The following is an 8,885-nucleotide window of genomic DNA, read 5'->3' as shown; positions in this document are numbered from 1 at the left end:
TTATTATTCTTTTTCAATCAACATTTCTACCTCAGAAGCACTGAACTTCTAAGATTCCAAGAAAGACACAACTTTGCCCTCATCAATACCAGGTTTTATCTGATGTAATTAGAAATTTAACTTGATATTTGCATGTTCAATCCTTTAATCCTCGTGAGAATGATATCCACTCACCGTGGTATTACTTGAATGATCCAGTGTACTTGTTAATATCTGTGAGCTTCAATTTTTGCTCATCAAGTTTTTGGCGTCGTTGCCGGGAATTAACTGAGATTGACAAATTTTGGCTTGAATTGAGTAGATTTCATTATATAAACTCACATTTATACACTTAAATAGCATACTTTTGTGATTTCTCTCTAAATTGCACCTAAGTGTGAAAACATGCTATTTTATGCTTGATTTGATTAATTTAATTCTACTTTTATTCCATTCGATGTCGTAATATATTTTGTTGAGTGATTTCAGGTCAATTAGGCAAGAATGGCTTGAGAAAAGTGGAAGGAAAGTATGCAAAATGGGAGAACACAAAAAGAAACAAGGGAGATACACACACTGAAATGTGCGTACGCACAACATTCAGTGCATACGCACAAGTCTGGGAGCATGACTTCATTAAAAAGTCACGTGGCTCGCGATTTGCGGGGGTCTTTTGGCCCAATTTTGGATGCCCAGAGGCTGAATAGAAGCTCTTTCAAGGGGGAAACATTCCAAACCAACACACAATGCATTTTATTTAGTTTTTAGCTTGTTTTGAGTGAGATTTCTAGAGAGATAGGCTCTCTCCTCTCTCTAGGAATTAGGGTTTTAGGTTTAGGTTTCTTCTTAGTTTAGAATTTGATTCTTGCTTTCATTTAGTTTTATCTACAATTCTTGTTATAACTTTATAGTTCTTGTAGTTTTCTTTTATTATTACTCTCTATTTTGATACTTTTTATGTTAATGCACTTTTGTTAATTTAGAGTTTCTTTAATGCAATTTTGATGTTTTATATTTCTTGATGTTTATTTGAGTGATTGTTATTATTTTTTTTGCAATTGGTAGCTATAGATTATTATCATTATTGCAATTTACATTACTTTTCTTTTATGCATATTAGGTGTTTGATAAAATGCCACTTTCAATTTTAGAGTAGAATTTTATATTCTTGGCTTGGGTTGAGTAATTGGAGACTCTTAAATTGTCAAATTCTTTTGTTGATTGGTGATTGAGGACTGCTAGTTGACTTGAATTCCACTAAAGCGAATCTTTGATTAGGACTTACTAGCGTTAATTTTGCTCACTTGACTTTTCTTCATTTGTTAAAGGTTAACTAAGTGAGAGCAAAAGATAACTACCATCACAATTAAGGATGATAATGAAGATAGGAATTTGAATTCTCACTCTTTGCCAAGACCTTTCTTAGTTGTTAGTTTACTTTGTTGCAATATACATTTCTTGTTCATCATTCTCAAAAACACCAAAAATATCTCATAACCAATAATATGGACACTTCCTTGCAATTCCTTGAGAGATGACCCGAGGTTTAAATACTCTCGGTTTTTATTGGTTTGACTTAAGTGACAAACAAAATTAAACTTTGATTGAGGGTTATCTATCGGTTTGGATCTATACTTGCGATGAGATTATTTTGTGAAAATTCCTAACCGACGATTTTCCTATCGTCAAGTTTTTAGCGCCGTTGCCGGGGAATTGTAAATGTGCGCTTTTTATTGGTTATTGTATATATGTTGATATTGTGAATAACTTAATTTTTTGTTCTTTGCTAGTTTTTGTTAGTTTTAGGAGTTTGTTTTCATTATTTCTTATTAGCTTTTGTTTTTATTTTCTCTTGCTATTATGAATTCTCACCACTTTGGATATGAGTTTGGTTCTAACTATGTTGTAGAAAATGGGAATTACAATGAGGATATGCATCAAGAATGGGACAATCAAAGGTGGGAGGAGCCATATGCTTATGATCAACCCTCTTGGCAACAACCTCCTCCGGTTTCATATAGTTACAACCCACCCCCAATGCATACCCATATGACCCCCCTCTTCAACTTTGTTCTCAGCCACCATACTCACAAGTCTCATACCACCAAACACCTCCATATGATCCTAACCCATATCCACCATACCAACAACCATATAAGCCATATGAACCATACATAGAATCACCCCAATTCCAATATTAATACTCCCAAGAACCACCACCTCTATATACACCATCTCTATATTCTCACCAAGATGAACCACCTCCTTATTATGAACCATTTATCCCAAACAATGAATTCTTCTCTCCACCTCAAACACTCATGGATACCACTCTCATTTCAATTCTCCAAGAGCAAAGGAAATTTCATAGCATTCTTCAAGAGCGACATGAAGCTCAAAAGAGGCAAGTAGAATTCATGGCTACCTTGACTAAGGTAATAAGCAACTTAGCCTCACAACGCTTAAGCACTCAAGGCACTCTCATGGTCACATGTAGAGAATCAAATGAAGAACGGAGTATGAAAGAAAGGTTAGAAACTCCGATGGAGAACAAGGAGTGAGATTTTGTATTGAAACAAGTGGAGGAAGCCGAAATAGTTGAAGAGGAAGAAGTAGTTGAAGACTTAGGAGAGTTAAAAGTCCATGGGAATCTAAAGTTGTAGAGCCCTCTGAAGTTGGAGAGGTTGATCAAGAAATTGATTCAATCATTGATGAGTTTTTATCTACACTAATTAATCCCCTAAATGATTTTGTTGAATCCTCTCCCATTGGACATGAAATAGATGTCATAGAAAAATGTACACAACCTCTCATACCCTTGGTAAGTAATGAGGAAAAGATTGGATTGGAAGAGAATTGCCAAGAGGTGGAGGTCATCAAAGAAGAGTATAAGGGAATGGAACTTGTAAGACCATTAGAAACACTTCTCTCCAAGTCATCACCATCCATTCTTTCATTCAAGTGGGTAAATCTCTTATTCTTAAGCTTTATCTTTTCGCTTGAATATGGTTGAAACGGATGATCAACTTAAAACTCTTTGTGGATTTAAGAGCAAAAGAAAAATGGTTAGTGATTAGAAATACAATTTTGGATTCATTGTGGTTGAATGCTAAAAGTCTAATTGCAAGGATAGTGTATTGCTAAATTAGAAGGATCAAGAAAGTTGTTTGGATGAGTGTGAACCCTAAGCACACTCGCACCATCACACCCTTCTAACGTCTCTTCCTTCTCTAACGTCCTTCTTCCTTCTTCCCCTTCCCTCCATTGCTGAACACCGCAACCCATCGCGCCAGTCCACCACCGGCGATCCACCCGGCGCCGCCGTCACCCTTTCTTCTTCTACCTTCTATCTTCTTTCCCTCTCTTTCGTCCCTTCTTGCCCCTTCTCTCTCTGGTCCTATATCTTCCATCCTTCCATCTCTGTCCCAACAGCCGCCGTCACCACCAACCACAACACTCACACTACGATTCTTCTCCCACTTACTCCAATCGAGCTTCACATTCCTTCACCGTTCCATTTCCTCCATTGTCTTTGGAAAATATGAACAGGGCGTGACCCCTGTTTCTTTCACCGTCGCTCCTGCCTCAACCCTGCATCAGCCAGCTTGGCCGGCCGTTCTGCTGTGGCTACACCCCGTCACCCTTCCCCTTCCATCTTTTTGTTCCTTTCTACATTTTCAGGTTTCTCCATTTTTTCCTTTGTTTATTTCTGTTTCGTTAATTATATTACTGCTAGTTAGTTAATTTTGTTTAGCTTAGCTTAGTTAGATTATGCATGTTTAGTTGAATTAGGTGGTTAGGTATTTTGAACTTAGTTGTAGTGGATTTACTAGGTCTGTTGTTGCTACTGCCGGTGTTTGGGAGTGGATTTCCCTTTTATCTGCAATGCAACATTGGCTGATGCCACTTTTTTTTCTCTGATGTGGATTGTTCATTGCTGCTGTATTTTTGTTTCAATTTGAAATTCATTGTTAGATTCAGTTATGTGTAATTGTTGAATTCATATTGCTTGCTTGTTGAATGGTTGTTGAATTCGATGAAAAGGAATGCTGACTGGGTCAATTGTCATTTCCAGTAGAATTGTTGCTGAATTGTTCATTGTGGCTATTTTGGTGCTGTGCTAAGAGTGATGTTAGGCTATTGAGTGCTCATTGCTGTTTTGTTGCTGAATGATGCTGCTTTTCTTGATTTTAACTTGAATTGTCAACTGCTCAAGTTCGTTTATCCACTGTGTTCTTGTTTTAAGTTTGACTACTGCTGATTGCTCAATCAATGTTGGCTTATTTGCTTAATTCATATAAGTTCATATGTAGCTTATGTGTGTTTCATTATTAATGCATTCATATGGAATTTGAATTGATTGATTGAAATTGGAAATTAGGCCAATTTACTGCTGAAATGTTGCCGAATTTTTCCTAACCTTATTTCATTAAGTGACATCGTATTATTTGGTGCAACAAGATTCTATTTAATGGACTTCTGTGTCAATAGAATCCTGTTTGCTAAACGGTTTTGAAAATTTCCTCAAGAACGTCTTTGCAAGTTTTGGTCATGCTTCTAACATTCTTTGCTAGTTTTTAATGCTAATTTACTCCTAACCATTGAGTAGTTTAAATTGACTTTCAAAATTGACCAAAAACTTGGAGTGGAGCCTCTTTGCATGAATTCGCAAATTGAGAAATTTAAACTATGTAGCTAGTGTTATCTATTTTTGTCATGCTTGTTTGCTTCTAGTTACATAGAATCTGAATTTTCTGGTTCTTATTTCAATTTTGCGAATTTCATGCTCAATTGCATTTTGGTGTTTGAATCTTCCTTGATTATTTTGTTCATCAATGCCTTAAACTTTTTAAATGCCAATTGCTTAAATTCTTACCAAGTGACTGTGACTATTATTCTCTTGATTAGTGTGCTCTACATCTAGTTGCATTAATCACTTTGGCATAAGGCATATTCTTGTGTGAAGTTGAATGTGACTTGTTGTTTGTTTTGGAAATTGTTTGAAGTTTTTAGAATTAAGGATCATTCTTCCTATACACTTAACCTTTAACTTTTCTTTTCTTTTTTCAACTAACTATTTTCTTTTTATACGTACATAGCAATAATGCTTCTTTCTTCTCTTTATCTTAGATAAACAAGCAAGTCAAGTGGCTTTTATGTGTTTTATTGATTTGGAGGTTGCTCTTATTTACTTTTACTTGGAATTTCATGCATGCTTCCATCCAATTTTATGTTTCTGCTCACTTCACATATATGCTGTTTTATGACTCAGTTTTTGCTTCTTGCCTGTTTGTTATGTCTCCTTGCTTTGAGTGCCTTTAGATTATGTTCATCTCCCCCATTTCCTTTCTTGTTTTTCAGATGGCTGACAGAAAGGGAAAGGGCAAGGCCACAGGGTCTGAAAAGAGGAAATAGACCTCAGAGTCCACTGAGACATCTGATGCAGTGATGCACCGCTACTTGGTGGGTGCATCCTATGCTGAATTTAGGGGATTTTATCACCCTTTTCCCACATTTACCCACTAAAATAGTATGGTTTCGTGATTGTCTCCTAATTTGTGCTTAAGTGTGAAAACATGTTTTTTAAGCCTTAATTAGCTAAATTTAATTCACCTTTGATTCCATTAGATGCCTTGATGTGTGTGTTAGTAATTTCAGGTTGAAAAGGCTAGGAATTGATCAAAAGAATGAAGAGAAAAGCACGCAAAGCGGAGAAATCATAGAAAATCAAGGATTGGGAGAAATTCACTCCACGCGCACGCGCAGCAGACGCGCACGCGTGGATTGTGACGTCGCATGGCGACGCGTACGCGTACATGGCGCGTACGCGTGGATGGAAAATTGTCAAGCGACGCGTACGCATGACCTACGCGTACGCGTCGATGTTCGCACGTGACCCACTTAAAGTGAATCCGCTGGGGGCGATTTCTGGGCTTCCCAGGCCAAGATCCAACTCATTTCTGATGCTATTTAACCCAAGGAATGAAAAACTAAGATGCTACCCGATCCTAATTGATCCTTGAATTCAAATCCGCATCAGAAATTGACTTAACTAGATACTATATAAATGGGCTCGACAAAAACCTTGTATAGCTTCTTCGATTTCTCGATAAAAAGAAATATGACCAACAGTAGTTCGAATGTATATGCAACGAATTTGTTTTTTTATACTTCTTACTACTATATAATGACCATAAATCTCATGATAGATACCCAACGGTTCATAATGAACTTCGATAGGAGCTTCTCTTGAAGAGGGATCAAGACAGAAGTCACACTAGTTTAGTTTAGTTTAGTTTTAGAGGGAAAGTTAGTTTTAGAGAGAGAAGCTCTTACTTCTCTCTAGAATTAAGATTAGGTTAGATCTAGATTAGAATTTCTTAGATCTAGGTTTAATTCATGCTTTGATTTACTTTTTCTTTTGTAATTCTTCTTCTTCTACCTTTTCTCTCTTTAATTTTGTATTTCATTCTTGTCATTGTTTACTTTTATGTTGATGAACTCTTGCTTCCTCCACTTTCCTTTTAATGCAATTTATGATTCATGTTCCTTTATTGTTGAATTGCTTTGTTGTTGTTTAATTCTTTTACTTTCCTTTTATGCCTTCCAAGTGTTTGATGAAATGTTTGGTTGGATTTTAGTATAGATTTTTCTCCTCTTGGCCTAGGTAGAGTAATTAGTGACTCTTGAGTTATCTAATTCTTTTGTTGATTGATAATTAGAAGTTGCTAATTGATTTGAATTCCACTAAAACTAGTCTTTCCTTTAGGATTTGGTTAGGACTTGTGGAATTAAGTTAATCCATCCACTTGACTTTTCTCCATGGTTAAAGGTTAACTAAGTGGGAGTAATGGACAATTTTCATCACAATTGAGGAGGATAACTAGGATATGATTTTCAATTCTCATACCTTGCCAAGAGCTTTGTTAGTTGTTAGTTTATTTCCTTTACCATTTATATTTCTTGTCTATTATCTCAAAAATTCCAAACATACCTCATAACCAATAACAAGAACACTTTATCGCAATTCATAGGGAGAACGACCCGATGTTTGAATACTTCGGTTTATAATTTTAGGAGTTTGTACTTGTGACAAACAAATTTTTGTATGAAAGGATTATTGTTGGTTTAGAAACTATATTGCAACGAGATTTCATTTGTGAAATTCTAGACCACACAAAAATTCATCCATCAAAATGGCGCCGTTGCCGGGGAGTTGTACATGAGTGCCATGTTGTTGGTTAGTGTAGATATGTGAATATGTACATACTTGCATTTTGCTTGATTGTTTGTGTTAGTTAGGATTACTCTTTGTTTTGTACACTTGATTGTCATGAGCTCTTTGTCTCTTTCCTTGAATGACGCGTTTTTTATCCGATCCGAGTTTAGCTAGATATGATCCGAAAATAGAAAGAACTTTGCTTCATCTTAGAAAAGCTCGGAGACGGTTAGCCTTTGGAGGTGGTGAAAAGGTTTCTACCAATTCACCTACCATATCCAAAGTTGATTCTGAATCGGCATTCGAGGAAGGCACTGTTTACTCTTCCAAAGATACCACTAATAACTCTTCCATTGATCTAGGTACGGACACCATGGCCGCCCCAAGGCGAGTCACTCTCAAGGAAGCCGGTGCTCCAGATTTTGTTCTTCAACCCACTCACATTCGTCATCCGGTCTTGAATGCTAACTTTGACCTTAAAACGGCTTTAATCAATCTTCTTCCCAAATATCAAGGACTTTCAAGGTGTATGCTCTATTACTAGGCGGAAAGGCTCTAGTGAAGTTGCGGTTCGGTTGTATGCTTTTCCTTTCTCTCTTTAAGGTAGAGCTAAGGAGTGGTTCTATTCTTTGCCAAGTGAGATTGTTGGTGATTGGGACTTGCCTAGAAGAGAGTTCTTAGACAAATTCTTTCCTGCGGCGGTGACCGATAAGTTGCGGAAAGAAATCTCATGCATCGTCCAAGGTGAATTGGAAACTTTATATGAATATTGGGAGCAGTTCCGAAAGCTTCTTGACTCATGCCCCAACCATATGATTGATACTCTTGTGTTAATAAGCTATTTTTGTCAAGGGATGAAACTACAAGACAAGATCTTCCTAGATGCTTCAAGCAATGGATCTTTAACAAAATATAGAACGGCGGAGGAGGCTTGGCAATTGATCTCCGACTTGGCCGAGTCCACCTTGCATGCTAGACAAAGGAGCAATCACCCTAGAGCCGTTTATGAGGTCTCTTCTAGTGGTGAAACCGCCACCCTTACCAAAACCTTGTGTGAGATGACAAGTCTTCTAAAGCAACTCCAAGTGAATCAACAACAACCTCCATCCCATCAACAACCGCCACCACCTCCTCAACACCAACAAAGTCAACAATTAGTCCCCCAAAGAGTATGCGGTATTTGCTCATGCTACTCCCACTATACGGATGAATGCCCAAACCTCCAAGATGATAACACCTTGGCGGCTACCCATAACTTTTATGATCGCCCCTTCTATGACCGCCCTAATCAAGGATACTATTCACAAGGAGGCAATTACAACCAAGGGAGTAACAACTTTAATCAAAGTTGGAAGGACAATTCCAACCAAGGTTGGCGGGACAATTATCAACAAGGAGGTAGGGACAATGGAGGAAACCAAAAGTGGGAGCAATGCACAATTCTCATCACAATTGAGGAGGATAACTAGGATAGGATTTCCAATTCTCATACCTTGCCAGGAGTTTTGTTAGTTGTTAGTTTATTTCCTTTGCCATATATATTTCTTGTCTATTATCTCAAAAACCCCAAATATACCTCATAACAAATGACAAGAACAATTTATTGCAATTCCTAGGGAGAACGACCCGAGGTTTGAATACTTCGGTTTATAATTTTAGGGGTTTATACTTGTAACAAACAAATTTT

The 8,885-nt window shown here is 37.2% G+C and overlaps 1 long non-coding RNA gene across 1 annotated transcript; it reads left to right on the top strand.

Moving 5' to 3' along the window:
• Positions 3,094 to 6,156, top strand: LOC110268938. Its single transcript, XR_002357717.1, has 2 exons — positions 3,094 to 3,660; positions 5,341 to 6,156. It is a non-coding gene; the product is annotated as an uncharacterized LOC110268938 (long non-coding RNA).

The sequence above is a fragment of the Arachis ipaensis genome, chromosome B02, assembly GCF_000816755.2.
Source record: "Arachis ipaensis cultivar K30076 chromosome B02, Araip1.1, whole genome shotgun sequence".
Lineage (NCBI taxonomy): Eukaryota > Viridiplantae > Streptophyta > Magnoliopsida > Fabales > Fabaceae > Arachis > Arachis ipaensis.
Note: the sequence above shows the minus strand (reverse complement) of the source record. Positions and strands in the feature narration are given on the sequence as shown.